The 23688-nt window shown below is 37.2% G+C and overlaps 1 pseudogene; it reads right to left on the bottom strand.

The window, feature by feature from the left end:
* Positions 1-22458: 22458 nt before the first annotated feature.
* On the bottom strand, positions 22459-23322 carry LOC122739191 (annotated as a pseudogene).
* Positions 23323-23688: the final 366 nt, after the last annotated feature.

Raw genomic sequence — 23688 nt, 5'->3', positions numbered from 1 at the left:
CAAGTTGTGATATAGGATTTTGATGGCATACTACTATGCTATAAGAAATGATAAGCTCAATGATCTTAGAAAAAACAAGGAAAGACTTGCACAAAATAACAGAGAGTGAATGAAAAGAACCAAGAGAACTTTGTATATAGTAACAGCAATATTGTTTTAAGAATGACTTTGAACAAATAAGTTTTTTTGACTATTCTAAAGACCCAAATTAACTATAAAGGACATATGAAGAAAGATGCTGTCTACACCCAGAGTAAGAATTGATAAATTGAAGTATGTATAGAATAATTATATATATATATACACACATATCTATAAACATACACATACATATACACACATTCACACACACACATCCACATCTCTCTTTCTCTCTATATATAGGGGATATAAAAAAATTTACATGATTATTTTGTCATATATTTGAAAGGAATAGCAAATTGTACATTTGCAGTTTCATATGCAATCATCTTTTTAATTGTACTAAGTTATGAAAATGCTTCTTTTATTCCATAAGTTAAAAATAAAATTTAATAGTGATTTAAAAAAGTAAAGAATAGGTCTTGGTTTGAATCCTTCCTCTGACACTTACTGGTTTTGTAACAATGTCTAAGTTACTGAACTTCCCTGAACTTGAATGCTTTCAACTGGGGAATGATACTGATGTTATCTAGAGTATCTACTTCATAGGTCCATTGTTGATAGATATGCAAGATAATGTGTAAAATTCTATGTAAACCTTATCATAATAACTAACATTCATATATCAGTTTATTGGTTCCAGTTTCTCAAACCCCAATTCAAATAGAGATCCTCAGAGCCTATCCCAATACCTGTTGTTGGTATTAAACTTCAGTTACACAATTCAATATACTTTTATTTGAGTTGAATTATTTTATTTTTATTGATATATTTTTGTCTATGTCACTCTAATTTCTGGATATATCTCCCTTCCCCACCTGAAAGACACCTTTGAGGTTATTTAGTGCAAGTCTCTCATTTTACAAATTGGAAAAGCCCAGAGAGTTCCCTGACGTTCACCAAGGGCACAATAAGGACTAAACAGACTACTGAATTTAACAATTAAGAGGTCTTTAATTTTTGAGAGAGCAGTTTAAAGTATTGTGGTAGAATTTGAATCCAATCTGAAAGGTGTTGGGAATATAAGTGGCTAAAATTCTAGCTAGTCTGTCTATCTAATGGTCACCAATAAATTATAAGCTTTAGCAAGAGTTAGACTTTTAAGCATTTATTAAGGAGAATAAGAATTTGTTTATTAAGGAGAATAGGAATTTGGTGAAGAGAGAAAGGCATAGATTCATCTATCTATCAAAGGGAGAGTGAATCTTTAGCTCCACTCTCCACCAGAGTCCTCACAAAAAAGAGCGAGAGCCCCAGCCTCACCCTCTCTTCCTCTTACAAGCAAACATCACTTCCTGACGCCAAAGAAAAGCCACATGTCTTGCCCTCAGGCACCTTCTCCTCATGGCAGACCTTTCCTACAGTAAGTCTCTAGCAGGTGGCATCATTCCAATCGTTACTGGAAGCAATAGATTGTGAAGTTTTCATTAGCAAGTGTAGATTCTTCTTTGTAGCAGTTAAAAGGAGACTAGTCATAAAAAAGGAAATTGAGAGAATAATAAAACAAAAAGAATTTTTTAAAGGATATGAGGATGGGAGAAAATTGTGTACATTTGTAAGTAGTGGGGGAAAAGCCAGAAGGGAGAGACTGTAAGTGAAATGGGAAAGGGGGCAAACTCATAAAGGGAATAGAAGAAAATGCGGTCAAAGGCACAAGAAGGAGCAGTAGGTACTTAGCCATCTCTTTCTTGGAATCTGAAATTAAGGAAAAAGTAGATTGGTAAAGGTCTATGAAGGTTTTCAGGTGCAGAGCTAGGGAGATAAGGACATTCATGATCTCAGTCTCCTCAGGAAAGTAGGAAGCAAGGTCATTTGATCTAAGAAAGAGGGATAGCAGATGGTACTGGAGGCTTAAGGAGAAGGAGGAGAGTCCTTATGGAAAACATGATAGAACATCAAAGATAAATAGATTTCCTCGTGTTGTAGAAGAATTTCCTCACCCCAACCTCTATATGAGTTAAGCTAAAGGTATGGAAAAGATATCTAGACCATCTTTCACTCTTGATTGTTTTGGGGGACAAAAGGTTCAGGCTGTTGACATTACTTTCTGGTCACTTGAGAACAGAAGACCCTCTAAGGGCTTACTGGTTGGTAGGTCATGGTGGACAACTCAGGCAAGGCTAAATCAATTGAAAGTGTCCTCATTACTATCCTTCTTGAATAATCTTGCTATACTGATGCCAGTTTTTCAATGTTGAATGACATATGCTTATCTCATTTTATTACAGTGTCAAACCTGAACTAGCAGAGGCCTGGCCCACAAAATGTCAGGAGTGCCTAGTTGATATTAGATAATATAAAGAAGAATACCAAACCTTTTTTTTTTCCCTTCAATAGGAGCACCTGGGACAAAATCAGCTGGTTCCATGTCCTTGTCCCTAACCATTTTGGAAACCTTTTTTTTTTTTTTGCGGGGCAATGGGGGTTAAGTGACTTGCCCAGGGTCACACAGCTAGTAAGTGTCAAGTGTCTGAGGCCGGATTTGAACTCAGGTACTCCTGACTCCAGGGCCGGTGCTTTATCCACTGCGCCACCTAGCTGCCCCCGGAAACCTTTTAAGAAGTAGCCTTAGAGTAGTTTGAATACCTTAGTCCAGTTGTCCTGAAGGAAGAAAGGGGAAGAAGAAAGAAATGGAGAAATAGCAGGAACAAGTAGTTTGGTGGGAGGGAAAAAGGAGGCCATCAGATTGAACAGATTCTCATTTTAACAGTGAAATAAGAGAGCTTCCTGAAAGACTCTTGGGGTGAAGATAGGGGCTCTTGGACTATCATTTACAAAAGTAGGTTCAAGAAGCTATATAGTGTAACAAATGGTATTTATCTCCCCAGTCCAATCTATACTTTACACAAATGACAAAGTGCTATTTCTAAAACACAGATATGGCTAAATTCAATTCTCTACTTAAGGTACTCCACTGGGTTCCTTATTAATTTTTTTTTTTTGGTGACACAATTGGGGTTAAGTGACTTGCCCAGGGTCACACAGCTAGTTAAGTGTCAAGTGTCTGAGGCTGGATTTGAACTCAGGTCCTCCTGAATCCAGGGCCAGTGCTCTACCCACTGTACCACCTAGCTGCCCCACCCTATTACTTTTAGTTGGATTTAGAATCAGGAAAATCCAGGTTCAGATCTTGCCTCAGACACTTCCTGGCTCTGTGACCCTGGGAAAATTACTTAATTTCTCTTTACTTCAGTTTCTTCACCTGTGAAATGGGAATAATAATACCCAATTCATAGGGCTGTTTGTGAAGATTAAGTGAGATAACATGTAAAGCACTTTACAAATCCAAAAGCACTATATAAATGCTAAACAGAAGGACTGTACCCTGCCCGCCCCCCCTCCCTGCACTTTGGATAGACCTTTTATAATAAATTTATGAGAGGATGTGGACAGGAGAATCATGAGATGAGGCAGGCATGGATGTGTTTAATGCATATCATTCAAAGGAATGTTTATATCAACAAGATCACGGATTCATTGGATCAAGTCATCATCCTTTCTCTCCTTTCACAGTAAAGCTTCATTTTCTTTTCACTTGCTTCTCTACTCTTTGCAATCTGGCTTCTTAATTTATCCCTCAACTGAAACTACTCTCTATAAAGTTACTAATGATCTTTTGTTTGTTTGTTTGTTTGTTTGACTCTACCTTCCCCCCTACCTCTCTCTGTCTCTGACTCTCTCCCTCTCTCAGTCTCTCAATCTCTCTCTCCCTCTGTCTCTCTCTCTCTCTGTCTTTCTCTCTCTCTCTCTTACTTTTTATATAGATGATAGATTAGATAGATGCTCATTACTCAGGCTGTTCTATAGAGCTTGAAATATAGTACTGCCTAAACTCTGACCCTTTCTTCCTTTAAGACTACCTCAACTGCCAGCTCCACAGTGCTAATTTCATTGATCTCCAGATCTAAAAGTGGTCTCTCCTCCTTAAAATTTTTTTATTTCTCCTTTGTCATTGTGCTACTTCACCTCATACATAATATATTTGTATGTATTTTATGTAGGATGAGTTCTTCATAGGGGCTACTTTCTTTTTCCATTTTCTGGTGAAGAAATCAAGGTGTCATCAATTGCAGTGACATTTACAAGGCCCTATAACATTAGAACAAGGCCAGTGATTAAGATTATAGGATCATGGATTCAGAGCTGAAAGGAAACTCAGAGGTCATTTAAGTCAATCCCCCTGTTTTATTGAGGAGGGTTGTGAGTTTCAGGGAGACAAAGTGACTTGCTGTCTATCTGGGACCTTACATATAATGTCATCCAATACCTTTATTTTCTGGATGAGGAAAGTGAGGCCCAGGGACCCAAAGTGACTTATACAAAGTTATACAGCAAGCTAGTAAAAAAGCCAGCACTAAGATAATAGTCTACTAGTAGAATAAGGACATGAGCAAGCATATATGTAGAGTGAATAAAAGTTTATTATTTTTCCTCTGTGTTTGTCTGATTGGAAATCATAAAAAATAGATCTTCAGGCACCTATACAAATAGACCCCTAATCAATGATCCAAGGTGCCCTAGATCATACATTGATATTTTCTTATTTGATGGAATAACCTATCACATTACTCAGCAGACATTACCATTTTAATAAACTGAGATTTATGATGTTCATAATCTGTTTATTGAATTCTTATAAAATTATTGGAAAGTAATATAGTATAACTCTTCTTGTTCCTAAAAATAAATATTCAGTGTTTATATCCTTCAAATGAAGGAGAATGTCCTTGTGGTTAGCAATGAATATCATTACTTCATATCTCACATTATATAGTGAGCCAAGAAATTGAGAAACTTCTTTAATAAAGGCCATGTCACATTGCAGAGACTGAATTACGAGTTTTAATAACCACCATTTCAAATATTTGAATATTATATTCCTTTTGAAGTCATTGATTTGTTAGCCTCCTCCACTTAGGACCAACTGATGTGAGACCATCATAATAAAAAGCTGCACCCATTTCTCAAGCCCAGTTTCCTCTAGGTAGGGCTTGGGGAGAAAGCACTAGGGCTCAGTGGAGAGGTTGTTTGTGAGTCCAGGTTATGCTATTTGGGGGGGAAGGGAGGGAGGAAGTTCTTTCTCACATATGAGGCAGAGAGACAGAGAGAGAGAGAGAGAGAGAGAGAGGGACAGGGAAAGGAAGAGGGTGAAGTTAGTCAATCTCAGTCAATCCAATCAGTCCAAATCAATCCCAGCTGGGGTCTTTGGGAATTGGCAAAGCCCATTATTTTCTTACAAGGGGAAAGGGAGAGAGGGAGAGGGAGAGGGAGAAGGAGAGGGAGGGAGGAGGGAGAGGAGGGAGAGGTCAAACAAATCAGTATGGTTAGCCTACACTACTAATAAAACACTTATTTTTAGTGTGAGAACTCATAAAACATTAATGTAGTAGAAAAAGCTCCGGATTTGTAGTTGAAAGACTTGGGTTCAAATATTGGGTCTGCTGCTTACTAGCCAAGTGATTTGGTTAAATCTGTAACATGAGGGAGTTGGCATCTCCAAGGTCAATTTCAATTCCAAATTTATGATTCCGTGATCCATCCCTTTCCTAGATACTGGTATCCAAGTGTAGATTTAAGTACAGACTTCAACATTTGTTAGCTGGATGACCATGGTCAAGCTGCTTAATTTCTTTGAGTCTCAGTTTTCCTATCTGAAAAATGGAAGCAACAATAATACTTATACTACCCAGATCACAGGAGTGCTGTGAAGAAAGCACTTTGTACACCTTAAAGCAATATTTAGCATTGTGAGATACTTTTATTATCAAAACAGTTGGGATCAGTCTCAGTGGATAAATCAGTGATCCTGCCCTAGTGAAATGAGTGCTGTGCCTAAGAGTCAGGAGACTGGTAGTCTTGGCTCTGCCATTATATATGTTTCTCTAGTAAAGTCAGTTCTCTCTCTAGGGGTAGTAAGGAAGCATTGTCGTAACTCATCATATACTGTTACCAAACATCGTCAAGTGGTTCCTATGTGCTAGGTCACATGCCATGCTGAGTATGTTCTGTTCATAATGATATTGTGAACATCTATGTGACAAGTGGAACCTTTTGGACAATGAATAATTCTGAAGAACTGAGTTTTCCAGGTAGCAGCCAGTTAGTCCTTTTAAGCAATAAAACTTTTTGATCTTTATTTTATACATTTTGACTGTAAGTCTTCAAAAAATATATTACTTACATCCCTTTCTTAAACTGGTGATATCAAACCTTATATCACCCTCTGATATTCAGTGGTACAGCTTTCTAGTTCATGATGTTGGGGGATCCTCTGCCAGAGGGGAAATTGGTTTCTAATGAAAGAGAACAGAGATTTTGTGTCTTTATGCCTATGTCTTGGACCCCTAGGGAAATCACTTAAAATTTATAAATGACTTATTCCTAGGGTCTTCTAAAAAGGAACTTTTAGGATCTTTTTACATAGATATTCAATCTACAATGTAGGTCAGATATAGGACAGCTATTTATTTTCTCCACAGAACTGTTTAAATCACAAAAATCTCATGAGCATGTGCTGACAAAGATGTAAACAGTAACCCATAACTTTAATTATACTTCCCCTAGGCTTGATACTTAAGATATCAAAACGTGAAATGTTACAATTTATATGACTTCCAAGCAGTCATTGAACTTTCATTTTGGCTCTGCAACTGTCCTAGCAACTCCTTCAAGGTCCATATCTTTTTATAAGCAAGGGCATACTTGGGCTCAACCTCCTGATCATCTTTCCTCTGAGCATTATAGTGGCTGCAGTTTATGATTCCTGTCGTCACTTACCCAGACTGCCTAGTGGTTCTAGAACTCTCAAATACCCAGGGAAACTATCAAGATGAGAAACATCCAGTCAAAGGATGTTTGAATAGATAGTTTTCAGATAAAGAAATCAACATTATCCATAGTCATATAAAAAAAGTGGTCTAAATCACAATTGGTTAGAGAAATGCAAATTAAAACAACTCTGAGGTACCACCCAACACCTATCAAATTGGCTAATATGACAGAAAAGAAAAGTAATAAATCTTTGAGCGAATGTGGGACAATTGGGGCATTAATGCATGGAACTATGAGCTGATCCAATAATTCTGGAGAACAATTTAGAACTATGCCCATAGAAACATTGGCCTAGCAATGCCACTACTAGGTCTATATCCTGAAGAAAGAGAAGAAAAAAAAAGACCTATATATGCAAAAATATTTATTGCAGCTCTTTTTATGGTGACAATGAATTGGAAATCAAGGGGATACCCATCAACTGGGGAATGGCTGAACAAGTTATTTTACATGATTTGTGATAGAATATTATTTTCCTATAATAAATGATCAGGATGCTTTCAGAAGAATTTGTAAAGACTTGTGAACTGATGCAAAGTGAAGTGAGCAGAATCAGGAGAATATTGTACATAGTAATAGTAATATTGTATGATGATCAGCTGTGAATGAATTAATTATTCTCAGACAATGATCCAAGACATTTCCAAAGGTCTCATGATGAAAAATGCTATCCACCTCCAGAGAAAGAATTGATAGAATCTGAATGCAGATTGAAACATGCTATTTGTCACTTGAAGTTTTTTTCAGTTTTGTGTGTTTGGTTTGTGTTTTCTTTCAGAACATGACTCATATGGAGATTTGTTTTGAATGATTGCACATACATAACCTATATCAAATTGCTTACTATCTTAGTGAGGGAGAGGAGAGAGCAGAGAATTTGGAATTCGAAATTTTTAAGAAATTTTAAAAATTGTTTTTACATGCAATTGGGAAAGTAAAATTTTTTTAAAGATGAGAAACATTCATGTTGTTAAGATACTATCAAAATGACCACATGTCCTTGCTCCCATGTACCAACAGTGGCATATGGGGGAAGGATCTTTCATTTTCCTTATTGGAAGAAAAGGCTATTCAAGTCTCAAAAAGCATGATTAAAACAAGAGAAAGAGTGAAAACAGAATTTGTCTTTCCCCTTTAAGTCTTCTAAGTGGATATTTCTCTGTGATGTATAGATCAGTAGGGGATTGAGAGGGAAAGCAAATGAGGGCCCTCTATAGGCTCTGGTAGTGCATATATTTTATGCATGGTATCCTAGTAGAAGGCTAGGATCAATGTGTCACCAGAAGGGGACCAGCTCTAAGTATGTTGCCGAGAAGAGATGGCCAATATATTCACTGTTCAGAGGTAGCTAAGTGGCATAGCAGATAGAGTGTAGGTTTTGGACTCAGGAAGACATGAGTTCACATTTTGCCCCAGATACTTATTAGCTGTATGATTGTGGGCAAATCACTTAAGTTCTCTCCAGATGCATTTTCTTTTTTTCATAAAATGGGAACAATGATAATGCAAGAGGGTTGTTGTAAGGCTCATGTAAAATGCTCTGTAAATATTAAAGTATTCTATAAATACAAGCAATCATCATCATCATGATCATCAGTAATCGTAGAACTACTACTACATGAAGACATTTATTATCAGTTGTTGTAATAGGCTGCAAGTGAAAAAAGTCCCTTAGGGGCTACTGGGGTATAGACTTCCATTTGCTTTTACAATCAATGCTCTCAGAATACTGTGCCATTGGAGGTTTTGTGTATGCTTTTTATAGTTTTTCTGTTTCCTCCTTCATCAGTCTGTCAACTGTATGAGCATGGATTCCTGGAGTAGCTCCTTAACCTTATTCTAATATTCTATTCTATTCTGTGAACTTGGAAATCATATAAAAAAGGTGTTGGACTTATTTAATAAATAAGAATAAGTAGATTTTGAGTAAGGACTTAAAGGTCTCTGCTATGAGAAAATTACATGAAGTTTACTGTAATGATTGTATGACATCTATTTTGGCTATTCAAAGACCTTCCTACCTGCCACTTCCCAGCCCCCCTCCCCTCTTTCATTGGTTCTCAATGACATTCCACATAGAAGCTACATATCTGGGTTTGGATCAAGATATTTATTGTAAATTTTAAAAAAGCAAAAACCAAGTTCATTATTTTTTTTAACTGGCACTATTTTTTTCCTGGACTATTTCATGTTTATGAGGACCATTTTTCTGTTCTAACATACTAGGGGAATGATTTTCCTAATGCCATGCCATTCAGAAAAAGTTTACAGGAACCCAGGTTCTCTGACTCTAAATCTATTGTATATAATATTTCTACCTTTTATTTTTGGACTAGATCAATGATTTTGTTCAACCTTTCACCTCCCCACTTAGGCTATAAAGCCCTAACATGCTTACAAGTTAGTTACCATTCCATTTTCAAGGTATTCTTTGGGTACATATTTCTAAAACTATAGTTCATGAGCCCCCACCAGTGAAGTTAAAATGAGATAATTACAAAGACTTAGTGCCTGACACATAGTAAGTACTAGATAAATGTTTGTTATTATTATTAATAATAATATTAGCTGGTTTACACAATTGGATCATAACAAATTCATTTGATGAGATGGTAGCATAGGAACATTAATAACAATCATTTCTCCCTCATCAACCAAGGGTTTACTCTCTGATAACTACATGTATCACTAATGGGTAGAGGGGACATAAACATAATATTTACCAGTATGGATATGGAGGCATAAGGAACTCATACTTCCAGCACTGCTAGTCCCTGTTTATCTTGTCTTTTAACAAGTCTCCTAACATTTGCTTCCCTCTGGATGTAGGGTTTCTTCTGGGCCTATACTTCATACAACTTGACTCCTGATTGCCAGGGCAATTCTTTCTTGAATCCATAGTTGTATATTTTTTCTGATTCCAGGGGTTACACACATTTATCAGAGTTCTTGCCTCTGCTGACTTCCAAGAGAATATGTATAAGTGCCCCAGTGCTTAGCACAGTGTTTAGAACATAGTAGGCTCTTAATAAACATTTATTGATTGATTGATGACTCAATTTCAAAAGAGGACCTCTCAATTGTCCCTTTGGGGACCAAGAGGCATGACAAATCCTTTAGAGCCAATGGCTGGCCACCCTCTAATTCTATCACACTTTGTAAATATTAACCCTATGTTGTTTCTGTTACTTGCCTTTTGACTTTGATTATCAAGTGAGGTGGTGGGAAATCCATTGATCAAGGTTATCAAGGTTATCCTTATCAACTCTTCACCACTACACTGGTATAAAGGTCAGAAAATAAGAAAATACCCTATACCATTGTAAATCCACAAGTGCTCCATATCTTATAGCCTTAGAGATTTGCCTTCTGGCCCTGAGAGATTCTACACTTGCTATTTTATGTCAGAGGTGACTGAGAAAAGCTCTCTATCCACATTATGCTTCTTCTTGAGGTCCTATCTCTATAAGAGACAAATAAAAATTCCTGATGACTCTTAAGGGGGAATACCTGGAGGTTTGTGCTTAGTGTTGTCTCTACATTCTTTCCTCACTTTACCACAATGAAAAGCAAGCATATAAGAAAATGAAGAGACAAAGAATTTGTACTATTGAAGGTTGACCATCTAGTTAATTTTGTGGTCAATTTTTATTTTTACTTTTTTATAGAGGGCACTTTGTCATTTATTAAAACTGTAAAAATATAAAACATTTTACATAGTATATTATAACTTGTTTATTAACAGATGGACATCCTTTTAAAGCCAAGCTGCTGCAGAGTTGTTTTTTGAAAAAACCAATTTTCTTTGGATGAAAACCAGCTTCTTACCTTCTGGTGTTCTTTTGGGTTCCTTCAACGTGAGGGCTTCTCATTGTCACAAATACCATTAAATTGTTTAACACATTTGGTTTAGATTGACAGGTGTTTTCTTATAGCATTCTGATAAGAATACATTACTTACTTTCAGCTCTTTTCATCTGCTCTTCTTTTCTGTGGCAGTTTTGGAGCAATAATTAAAGTGTTGGGTTTTTAAAAAATATAATATTTGTGAGGTGGAGAACATAAGATTTATATGTAGTAGCTGGTGACATGGTTAATGTACCTGGAGTTGAAAGATCTTTCCCCATTCATACCAACTCTGATGCTTACTATCTGTGTAACATTAGGTGAATCACTGAACTTCTCTGAGACTCAGTCTACTCATTTGTAAAATGGGTAAATGTGTTCATAATACATATACCACCTACTTTACAGGAATACTGTGAGGATCAAAAGAGAATTTATGTAAAGCATTTTATAAAAGTTTAATGAGATATATTAATATTATCAAAAATTGGAATTAAAATTGGAATGGAACTTTAGAGATCATTTTGTTCAAATCTCTCATTTATAGATGAGGAAACTGAAGCCCAGAAAGGGCTTCCCTCAGGTCACCCAGTTAGTCAGTAGAGTAAGGATTTTAATTCATGTCCTTTGACTCCAAATCTAGTGACTCTTCCATGAGATCACTCTTGTGTTTTTAGAATACTAACAACTTGGTTTTGTAAGTATTGAGTTAAAGTATAGCATGTGAAATTTGATTATTGCCATTGTATATATTTAAGATAGTGACAATAATAGGGCTTCAAGGTTCATAAGGGAAGCTTGGTGGCTAAGTTGATAGAGAGCCCTGTGCCTGAAGTCAGGAAAACTTATCTTCATGAATTCAAATATGATCTCAGACACTTACTAGCTATGTGACCCTGGACAAGTCACTTAATCCTGCTTGCCTCATTTTCATAATCTGTAAAATGAGCTGGAGATGGAAATGGCAAACCACTTCAGTATCTCTGCCAAGAAAAGCTCAAATGTGATCACCAAGATTGATGCCTGAAATGACTGAACAACAAAGATTCACAAAGCTCCATATTCCCAAAGACCCATTAAGTTTTTTTTTTTTGGTTTTTTTTGTTTTTTTTGTTTTTTTTTTTTTACGGGGCAATGGGGTTAAGTGACTTGCCCAGGGTCACACAGCTAGTAAGTGTTAAGTGTCTGAGGCCGGATTTGAACTCAGGAACTCCTGAATCCAGGGCCGGTGCTTTATCCACTGTGCCACCTAGCTGCCCCCCCCATTAAGTTTTAAAGTATCGAAAGAATGAAGGAGGTGGCTCACTCACTCAATCTAACATTTATTTGTCATTTATTACATGCCAGCATAGCACCAGGAACTAGAGATCCAAAGACAAAAATGAAATAGTTCCAGCTTTCAGACTCTTACATTCTAAGATGAGAAATCATTCAGATGCTGAAGTTTTTTTAAAATATAATTTTATTATTTTTTTTAAGTGTTACAGATTTGGGCCTTTGGCCTTTATTTGGGTTTTGTTTTTTTTGTGGGGCAATGGGAGTTAAGTGACTTGCCCAGGGTCACACAGCTAGTAAGTGTCAAGTATCTGAGGCCAGATTTGAACTCAGGTACTCCTGAATCCAGGGTCAGTGCTTTATCCACTGCGCCACCTAGCCGCCCCCTGGATGCTGAAGTATTGACTAGAGAAGGATCTTGGTGTGAGAAGCTGCAGTGATGGCCAGTGGAACAATACAACAATTGATTGGAATGATGGTGGTTCTGATTTGATTACTGTTTCCCTAGCAAGAGGTGGAAAATAGAGTGGTGAGATGTATGTAACAGGTTGATGGATATGTGGTGTGGTTAGATCTGGGACCAGCTAGATATAATGGGTCTTCACCAATCAGGACAATAAAACCTCAGGATGGGAGTTCCAAAACTGAATGACCCAGTCTCCCATCTCCAAATTGAAGGATGGTGAAATTAAAGCTCAGAAAAAGAAAAAGTGACTTGAAATATAGAATATAAGTGTTGGACAGGAATTTAGAGTTTGTCTGGTCCAATCTGTAGCTGAACATGAATTCCCTTCTACAACAAATGACCATCCAGCTTCCACTTTTAGTCTTCCAGTTAGAGAGTACTGACTAGCTAGTTAATCATACAGCTAGGAGATCCAGAATTCATAGGATTTTGAGCTATAAGGGAAATTAGAGATGATCTTATTCCACTCCTTATTTTATAGATGAAGAAACAGAGGCCCAAGAGGTAAATCATAGCTTTAGTTAGTGGCAGAACCAGAAGACTAATTCAGGTTCCCTGATTCCCAAGTCTTGAGTACTTCTCACTGTGCCACACTGAAAAAATGCCTTTGTTCTTTTGATTTTTTGCTAGGATTAAAAAATAGTAAATAGATGGATCAATCATGCAAATCAATAGATGTTTTGTTTGGTACATTTAACTCAGAATGGAAGGCTATTTGGCTTAACTGGAGGCACCCAAAGCATTGAAAAATATGGAGGGCTAGGAATGCATTTTATGTCTATAGTTGGTAAGGTACAAAGGGCACAATCAGAGGCACAAACAGGACTGGCATGTAATTAGAATAAAGATGGGGCATGATGAATAAAGCCTTTTCACCATTACTGGAAGGACAAGGATAAAATACATTTAAAGGACCTGTTAGATTCCCGGACAAGAAGAGGGAGTCCAGAAAGATTCTACAAAGTTTGCTTCCAATATCTGGTGAATCATTATGCCAAACTCTTGCAACTTCTCCCATGAGAACTTCAATGACAGTATCATTCAAGAATGCTCAAGGAAGCTAGGCATTTTAGAGAGAAGGACAGAGTTTTGCTCAAACATTTCAGATTTTTTTATCTAAGATTTTAGAGGCAGAGAGGTCCCAATTAGTAAGACTGAATGGGAGATGAATATTTCTAGCATGGAAGCACATTCCAGAAAAGGGATATGTCTTCAAACTTCCATGCTAGAAATTTCCCATCCAGCCTGTAGGAAGAATAAGTGAATCGTAGTACCCCTTTTTTGCTTGACCCCAAGAATACTGTACAAAAATAGTAAATGGTTTCTGAGAATTCAAAGCAATGAAGACTTAAATTACCCTCAGTTTTGAAGCCAGAAACCACTTTTGTCAGTTATTGGCCTCCCTTCTTAATAAATGGAAATGTTTCTGTGTTTATTTCTGTTGGTTCATTTCTTTATTCACATCCATCTTTTCCCCTTGAAGTACGAGTAAAATTTATCAAAATTTATAAAACCTCATGAATAATATGTTTAAAGAGCCAAATAAAATGTTATCTTTCAATGTAATTTCTACAAATTTACTGATTAAAACCAATTTTCTGGTTTTTCATTTGTTCAGAACTTATAGTTTGGCTTTCATAATAATATAGGTTTGCTTACATTCTTATTGATAAAATGTTGGAGAGACTCTCTTATAAACAGATTTTAGAACAAATAAGAAAAATTTCATCGACTCCATCTATGGTGAACTTTCAGACAGTGAATTTGATGATGTAAAGGCCACCATTTCTGTGTGCGAGGCAGAAAAAAAATATTCTTCATTTGATTCTGGTGATGAGTCCATGAGTGAAGTTCTTTCCACAGCTGACAATCTAAAAGGTAATGAGCAACTTAGAAGTGTAGTTCTTATCTGACTCAACTTCAGGACCAAAGATGAAAAGTCATAATGTCTGAAAGGTAAAGCTGGTTCTTCTGGCAATGACAGCTGAATCTCAAATCATGTGAAGATGTTGGGAATAGCTAGTTATTATATTTCAATCCTGCTCCACTACATATTCTCAGCTCATGTTATTGAGAAACATTCTCTTTCTTCTTTTTGAATTTTATTTATTGAGTTAATACTTTGAAACATTCACAAATGCTAATGTTGAGGTCCAATGAAGAACCAACGATGTTAATTGGTCCATTACCTTAGACAAATAAGAAAAATTAATTGGTCTTATTATCACTTGTCATATTATCAGTGGAAGAAACTTACTCATACAAAAGTATATGAAATAATTCATAGGAGCGTCCATTGTTCAATAGAATTATGCCACATAAAATATTCTGAGATATAATGATGTATTTTTGCTTTGACCTGAAAACTGAAAGGAAGTAAAATCTACCTCAGGACAAGTATTGTCTAGTATTCTGACTGTGGAATGCTTTTGTTGAAAATTGTCAGAAGGCATTTATTCTTTTTTTTTTTAATGTATGAGGTATTTTATTTTTTTCATTACATGTAAAGATAGTTCTCAACTTCTGCTTATACATGCTTTACAATTTCAGATTTTTCTCCCTCCCTCCCCTCCCTCCCCCTCCCCTAGACAGCAGGTAATCTGATATAGGTTAAATCTATATATCTCTATACATATACATATAGATATATCTATATATATATACACACACATATATATACACATAATAACATTAATCCTATTTCTGCATTAATCCTGTTACAAGAGAAAGAATCAGAGCAGTGATGCAAAACCTCAAAATAGAAAGAAAAAAAAACCAACAGCACCCAAAACAAAAGAAATAATATGGTTCAATCAGCATCTATACTCCACAGTTCTTTCTTTCTTTTTTTTTTCTTGGATTTGGAGATCCTCTTCTATCATGAGTTCCCTGGAACTCTTCTGTACCATTGCATTGGTGAGAAGAATATAGTCCATCACAGTAGGTCAACACTCAATGTTGATGATACTGTGTACAATGTTCTTCTGGTTCTGCTCATCTCACTCATCATCAGCTCACATAAGACCCTCCAGGTTTCTCTGAACTCCTCCTGCTCATCATTTCTTACAGCACAATAGTATTCCATTGTATTCATATACCACAACTTGTCCAGCCATTCCCCAATTGATGGGCACCCCCTCAACTTCCAATTCCTTGCTACCACGTAAAGAGCAGCTATAAATATTTTTGTACATGTGGGTCCCTTTCCCCCTTCCATGATTTCTTTGGGAAAAAGACCTAAAAGTGGGATTGCTGGGTCAAAGGGTATGCACAGCTTTATCGCCCTTTGGGCATAATTCCAAATTGCTCTCCAGAATGGTTGGATCAGCTCACAGCTCCACCAACAATGCATTAGTGTTCCAATTTTCCCACAGCCTCTCCAACATTTATTATCTTCCTTTTTTGTCATTTTAGCCAATCTGATAGGTGTCAGGTGGTACCTCAGAGTTGTTTTAATTTGCATCTCTCTAATCATTAGAGATTTAGAGCATTTTTTCATATGGGAATAGATAGCTTTGGTTTCTTCATCAGAAAACTGCCTGTTCATATCCTTTGACCATTTCTCAATTGGGGAATGACTTGGATTCTTATAAATTTGATTTAATTCCCTATATATTTTAGAGATGAGGCAGAAGGCATTTATTCTTGATGTATAGATAACAGTCAATGAGCAATTGCAGCCTTGCAAGGACATGCTATAAATTTATACAGTGTATGGCAAACAGGACGGACAAATTTGGCTGGAAATTTTGATTGTCAGTAGACACCAAAACCAAATACTTTTTCCACTGTATTCACTTACTTGGGAAAAGACAATACTAGAAGCAATGATACTAGTTTACCTTTAGGTATAGTGTTGACTCATGAAACTACTATTCAACTAAGGTTACAATATAAGCCTATGACACATATTTTTACATGTCTTCATTTTTCCTTGATATTTTCAAAGCAAATATATAGCACAGTTAGGACTATTTATCAGAGGGAAGCTAGGTGGCACAATGGGTAGAGCGCTAGGCATGGAGTCAGGAAGAGTCATCTATTGTACTATGCCTGAAAGTTCTTGTTTGGACTAGAAATAATAAGAGAACCACATTCTCAAGTTATTTTCTGTTCTATTGGTCCAGAAGAGGCAAAACAGAAGATAAGAAGCAGACAAAATATGTCATCATAATTACTCTATGCTTCAGTCATCAGAACCTTCACTCCATCTCTTCCTCCCACCAAATTTTATATGGGTGAAAGATTGGCCCATTTCTTCAATCTCTGACTTGGTGGAGTCATCCCAAAATTTGACAACTGTCAGAATAACTGTAGATATTTTCATGATAAGGAATGTATCTAGTCCCCTTTAAATTCTCATGGTTTCTAGATCTAAATCTATAATAGGCATCCATAGATATGCCAGCTAGGTGATGCTAGGGATAGAATGCTGGGTCTGAAGTGAGAAAGATTCATCTTCCCTAGTTCAAATCTGGCCTCAGATTCTTACTAGCTGTTTGACCCTGGCCAAGTCACTTAACCTGGTTTACTTCAGTTCCTTATCTATAAAATGAATTAGAGCAGGACATGGAAAACCACTCTAGTATCTTTGCCCCAAATGGGTTAATGAAGAGTTGGATATAACTGAAATGACAGAACAACTAAATTCATCAGAACTTTAGAGAACTTCCAGAAGTAATGAAGACACATAGACCATTGCATGTAACTCTGGTTTTGAAATTTACAGAGATGCCTACAGTGACATCGACTTCATACCAATATAGGACATCTATATATGTAACTGTTATGAATATCTTCCATCCAGAAATTCAGATTTGAGGAGAGATCAACCCAAAGCAAAAGCTGATACCACCCTATTTTTCAAGAATAAGATAGATACTCTTGACCAAAAGACAAAGTGTTGCTTAGTGAAGGGAGAAAGTAAGATATGGTCTATAAGTGTGTGTTTTATTTTGTTTTGGTTTTTTGTGGGGAAATGCATGTTAAGTGACTTGCCCAGGGTCACACAGCTTGCAAGTGTCAAGTATCTGAGGCTGGATTTGAACTCAGGTCCTCCTAAATCCAGGGCCAGTGCTTTATTTACTGCACCACCTAGCTGCCCTGCTATAAGTGTTTTCTATAGTGTTTGAGACATGTCTCTTATCAGAAGCTGTACAATATATAAGAAGTTTGTAATTCAAACTTCTAGGTGGTGCAGTGGATAAAGCACTGGCCCTGGATTTAGGAGGACCTGAGTTCAAATCCAGCCTCAGACACTTGACACTTGCAAGCTGTGTGACTCTGGCAAGTCACTTAACCCTCATTGCCCTGCAAACAAACAAACAAAAAACCTTAACTGTACAGAATACATCTAAAAAAAACAGTGAAAAGCTTCCTTGAGATTGTGCAAGTGGTAAATCAGAAGTTACAGCAACCATGGTTGAAGACCTCTACAAAGTAGGAGTACAGAAATATATATACATATATGGGTGTGGGTATGTATGGATATATACATATATATGTATAATTTATATCTACAAATACACATAGATGTAGTCTTCCTTTGTAAAATGTTTGTATGAAATATGAAGCAAAATGGATGTAAAATGTGAATTCTAAATAAATAATTATAAGGAAATCTATTTCATGATAACTTTTTCCTATCTCCCCAAATGTACTTAAAATGAAAAATCAGTTACAAAAAGATATTATAATTTTACTTTGAAATCAAAATGTTCATCCTACTGTCTCTATTTTCATTGTCTCATATTTAAAAAAAAATGCACCATGTCAATTGATGCAACTTGGTCCTTTGAGGTATTTTTAAATCCTGGTTCTTCTGGTGCAACAGAAAGATGACCTTTGAGAGGTTTTATTTCCTTTCCTTCGCATGCTAATATAAAATAGAGATTGAATAGTCCTTCTTTGCTTTATTATACACCTGGAGAAAACGAGGAATGGAGAAGGCCATAGTGAAAAGAGTTATTAAGGAGATTAGACAATATAGCTTTCCAAAGCTAAGCCTCACTTGGGCAAAAAGTTTGGTGCCTTTGGGGCATTACACTTCCATTTTCAATATTCCTGGGGTCTCTTAACAGTGAGGATTTTGCCACTTTTGTTGCTACCAGTACCAGTCTATCTGGCTTTTCCTTGGTGGTCTTTCCCTCAAGTCTTGCTTCAGCTTAGCCTTGCTGGATTGGATTCAAAATGACTTCCCTCATTGACCTTTAGAAACCAATTGCTAGATATTTTCAATCCTTAATGACTTGCCTTTTATAATCCATTTGAGTATTCCCTTTTTGAAAACATACAACAGACTAAATAGTTTTCAGTTTGCTTTTCAGAGTCATATGTCCAATGCTAGTGTTTGCCATGTTTTCTTTGGATTCAGAATGCCCATAAACCAGTTATTTTTCCTCTTGTTCATTAAAACTGCTGAAATAGTGGAAGTCAAGTTTCAAGGATCTTCTTTTTTCTTTTTAAAGCTGAGTTAAAAAAAACAAACACACAAATAAATATAATGTTAGCAAATAGAAATGCTGATGCAGGCTTACCTCTGGTGGCATGTACCTGCTTCTATAATAAATTATGGTATTAATTCACAAAGAATTAGGAATGTTTAGAAAATAAAAAGAAACATTTAATTTACTGGGGGTGGGGCAAGGGGCAGTTGGTGGTAATAAGTTATTCAGTACAGAAAATGTGGCTTTGCAGGCAGCGGTAGGGGAGAAGGGGGAATGAATAAGGGGAGATGCCAGAGAAGCTATTTAATGGAAGTTCTCTACTAGAATGTATAAATTGTTTCAGAGGCTGAAATGTACCTTTTGGAGCTAGTGTTATGTTTTTTAATTACGATTTCTCATTGATCATGTTATTTCATTTGGAAATTTAACCCCACAAAAATTTTGGCTGAATTGTAAATATAATCCATATGTAGTAAATAATGGGTACCCAGGGCCAAGGAAAATCCAGGTAGATTAATGTATAAAGGGGCTTTCACCTGATATTCCATCTCCTGTTTCTGTGCTTTTGCATGTGTGTCTTCCTTGAATGGAATTAATTTCCTCCTCTTTTTATCTCTGATTCTGGGAATCTTTACTTTTCTTCAAAGTTCTACTTAAATACCATTTTCGGTTGGTTTTCCTAATTTTCCTAGAAGCTACTGACTCCGTATCCCTGAAATTAGTTTTTATTTACTCTGTATCTTTTGTAGATATTTCTCATTAGCTGCACACTACTGGACTTTCAACATGTCTCTCAGAATCTTATCATCTGTAAGATCCCATTAATTTTTTTTTTAATTTTAGCAGGGCAATGGGGGTTAAGTGACTTGCCCAGGGTCACACAGCTAGTAAGTGTCTGAGGCTGGATTTGAACTCAGGTACTCCTGAATCCAGGGCCAGTGCTTTATCCACTGCGCCACCTAGCTGCCCCAGATTCCATTAATTCTGAAACTCCCAACTCCTCAGTACCTCCTACCCCTGGGGCTCCTTTCTCTCTCTTAGAGGAGAGGGTGGAGAGTGGGCAGTTGAGAGTTCCTCCCAGATTGTCCATTTCTGGAAAGTGCCCAACACAGCCATGCCATCATTTCTTCATTCTTCTGACCTCAGCATCCCCCTAGCTGAGTAACTGCCTCCTGCCCCTCTTTCTAGCTTTTTGTTTGTTTGTTTGTTTTGTTTTCTCTCAGTAGCTTGTGAACTCTAAGGTCAGGGACTATCTTTCGACTTACTTTTTATCCTTAGTAACTAGCACTGTGGCTTGAACATAGTTGATAGATAATAAATGCTTGTCTCCAGTAGAAGGTAAGCTCCCTGAGGGGAAGGACTGTATCATTGTAATTAAATGAGATAATATCAGTAAAATGCTTAGCATAGTGCCTGGCACATAGTTGGTGTTATTTAAATGCATAGTCCCTTCCTTCTTCCCTTGGTCAATCTTTGTATTCTCTCTACAGTGTATAGTAAGTAACTTTAATAAATGTTTGTTGATTGGTTGCCTTGATTTTATAGGAGAATGGTCATCCCAGGTGTTAATAATCATGGATATGTATATACATATGTGATATATACACACATATACACACATACACACATTATTTATATGTGCGTATGTGTGTATATATATGTGTATATATATATATATATATATATATAATGTGCATCACAGTGTAATTTTTGTTGTTTTTTTCATTGTTTCTGACTCTTCATGACCCCATTTGGGGTTTTCTTGGCAGAGATACTGGAGTGGCTTGCCATTTCCTTCTACAGATCATTTTACAGCTGAGAAAACTGAGGCAAAAAAGGGTTAAGTGACTTGTCCAGGGTCATACAGCTAGTAAGTATTTGAAGTCAGATTTGAACTTATGAAGAAGAGTCTTTCTGACTCCAGACCCAGCACTCTATCCATTGAGCCATCTAGCTGCTAGCACAGTGGTAACAAACTGACAAAAATTATTTTTTTACTGGCAAATACTTAAAGAACTAGCTATGAAATTGCTTTGGTTTATAGATGCCTTTAAGCTTCAAGCATCCAAAGACTTGTACTTCCTTGCTAAAGAATTGACCTAAAGCAGTCATTCTCAAAGAGAGGCCTGGGAATCTTTTGGGGTCCCGAGGCTTTTATGGGGAGTCCTTGAGGTCAAAACTATTTTCATAATAATACCAAGATTTTTTCATTTATAACATGGCAGATATTTAAAAAAATATAACCCACATGAGCATATGCTTTTATGGATCTTCAATAATTTAAGAGCTTATAAAGAGGTAAGGAGAACAAAATGTTTGAGGATCATTAACCTAATGCTATCTGTAGATCAACTCAACTTTCTTTGAGAGCTTCATTGAACATATAACATTGTTCTTAGTATTCTATGAGTTGATTAAAAAATACTTTGACCAGCCCAATACAACTCTAGGTGTTGTGAGATTCAAAATTGGATATATGGAGCATTAATCTCCCCCTTTTATATATATATATCCCAGGCCAATAAGAAAAGGAGCCTCGGGGGTGGCTAGGTGGCACAGTGGATAAAGCACCGGCCCTGGATTCAGGAGTACCTGAGTTCAAATCCGGCCTCAGACACTTGACACTTACTAGCTATGTGACCCTGGGCAAGTCACTTAACCTCCATTGCCCCACAAAAAAAGAAAAGGAGCCTCTGAGCTTTAGTTCATATAGGATCAGGTTTTATTGCTTGGGGATTAATTAGACCCCAAAAATGAAACCAGTTAAGGAAATAAGGAAGTAAAAATGCAGATAGATAGTCTTAACACTAAGCTTAGGTTTTTCCTTCATTAACTCACCAGCTCATTCAATCTGCAGTAACTTAGTAGTAGTTTGAAACAGAGTGTGAAACGTGTTCCGCCAGATCCCTGGACGCGCCACCATGACTAAGTCAAACCCTAGAGCTTGAGCGCTGCCAGAGACTCCTCACCCTGATGAAAAGCCTGTGATCTTCATTTTTTTTTAATGCCCTAATCATTGGAAGTTCCTTTCCCTCCTGGTAGAGTTTCCTCCCACAAAAGGGGAGGTCTGGATTTTTTCCTCCCCAAAAGAGGAGGTCCTTCAAAAGCTCTTTAGTGGCATGTGTAATCTCAGGGTGGGTCAGGTGTCGCCCCTCCCAAATGATTCAGCTAAAATTTTCTATATTAATCTTTATCATAAATAATTTTTACCACAGTGTCAACACCCTAACCAAGCCATTTGTATTATTTGAAATATTTTAATAAGAGTTTTCTGCCAGGCATTTAATTTCAATATCTTTTTTTTTTGTGGGGCAATGCTGGTTAAGTGACTTGCCCAGGGTCACACAGCTAGTAAGTGTCAAGTGTTTGAGGCTGGATTTGAACTCAGGTCTTCTTGAATCCAGGGCTGGTGCTTTATCCACTGCACCACCTAGCTGCCCCCCTGCCAGGCATTTAAAACACCAGTTTGTGAGGAAAGACTCCATTGGAGAGAGAGAATACAGAATAGCAGGTAGCCAGGGACCTGAGGAATATTCTTAATTTGGGGCAGGATCTGAGAGTCCACTGCTTTCTGGTCAGCCTTGTGCTGCTCTGTAATCTCATATTTCTCTTTTTCTGTGTCAAAAGAGCCTATTCTTAAAGTAAGCATCAGTAACATGATTTGGAATTTTCACACCGGAAAGGTTAACTATGGTATAGGTAGCAATGACAAATCTCTGATGGGTTCTTCGCAGAGGAACATGGTTTATGGTCAAAGGTCCACTCACCAGTAGCAAGCCACTAGCCAGCTGCTTCAGGAAAACCACTCGCTTTCCCCTGTGGAGGCCAGTGAGCATGATCAGAACCGTGCCTGGGGTGATGATAGATCAGAGTCTCCTCATGTGCTGGCTGAAGGACTTTTTGCTGTGACTTAGCAGCTTTCTAGGCACATCCTTAGTAGGGTAATACCTAGGCATTTTGCATATCTCCACCACTCGGCATCCTCTATTCTTATCACTACCAACTGACTTTGAGATGGTAGCAGGCACCTTCTCTTTCTTTTTCCTTTTCAATCCGGGTTTTGGGTACAGCATACTTGTGCTTGTACATGGCCCTCTGGGAATACCTGGCAGACCTGGAGTATCTTCTGATACCTCTGGCCAGGACCGGGTTGGACCTGCAATGCTTTCGAGGCTTTTTCACCACCTTCTCGGCCACATCTTCCTTTTTGGCTTTTTCCTTTTCGTCCTTTTTTTTCCTTTTTGGTCTTTTTTCCCCGTTAGTTAATTTTGGGGTTTTTTGTCCGCCATCTTGAGAGAAGGGAAAGAGCCAACCCATTTGTTTTAAACCAGCAGGGGAGGCAAGGGACCATCTAGATACAAAGAGATTTCAGTGATGTCTGTGGCCAGGACATACAGTATGAATTCAAAAACATGTACAATATTTTATTCAAAAGTTTAAGGATCTCATCAGTTTGGAAATTCTCTTCCCCAGTGAAGACTGCAAGCCTGCTACCAGATGGTACTTGTGAGAAAATAATTATTAATAACGTTTTTGGGGACACAGGGACCTCCCCACCCCTGCACTCCTACTCCACCGCTTAGCTCCGGAACCTTAGCTGATCTCTTTCAAAGCCAGCCCAGAGTCAATAGAAATGGAAATCGGACTAACTCAGTAAAGTAGAGACACTAGAAACCACACCTA

The sequence above is a fragment of the Dromiciops gliroides genome, chromosome 2 (genome assembly GCF_019393635.1).
Source record: "Dromiciops gliroides isolate mDroGli1 chromosome 2, mDroGli1.pri, whole genome shotgun sequence".
Lineage (NCBI taxonomy): Eukaryota > Metazoa > Chordata > Mammalia > Microbiotheria > Microbiotheriidae > Dromiciops > Dromiciops gliroides.
Note: the sequence above shows the minus strand (reverse complement) of the source record. Positions and strands in the feature narration are given on the sequence as shown.